Source organism: Eurypyga helias, unplaced genomic scaffold, assembly GCF_000690775.1.
Source record: "Eurypyga helias isolate BGI_N326 unplaced genomic scaffold, ASM69077v1 scaffold13830, whole genome shotgun sequence".
Lineage (NCBI taxonomy): Eukaryota > Metazoa > Chordata > Aves > Eurypygiformes > Eurypygidae > Eurypyga > Eurypyga helias.
The window spans coordinates 582-917 of NW_010223866.1; positions in this window are offsets into that span (position 1 = coordinate 582).

The following is a 336-nucleotide window of genomic DNA, read 5'->3' on the forward strand; positions in this document are numbered from 1 at the left end:
TTGCGGTGGTTTTGCAGCGAGGGGGTGGGATCCGGGAGCCTCCCCGCAGCCCTGGGGAGGTGGAGGCATTTTTGGTTTGGCAGCCAGAAAGAAGAAGGCGATCTAAGCCACGAGGGGATGGGATTGCCCATCCCAAATCCCATGAGCAGCCCAAATCGCTCACTCGCGGCCTGGGAACGGGAGGGGACACGCAGGGAAAGCCCTCGGCACCGAGCTCCAGCTCCTCGGAGGGAGCTGGCGTCGGGCAGCGACCGGGAGGGTGGGTAACTCCGGCACCGGGGGAGCAGGAGCGGGGTGAACGGAGCACCGCGCGGGCCCAGGAACCCCTCCGGCGCG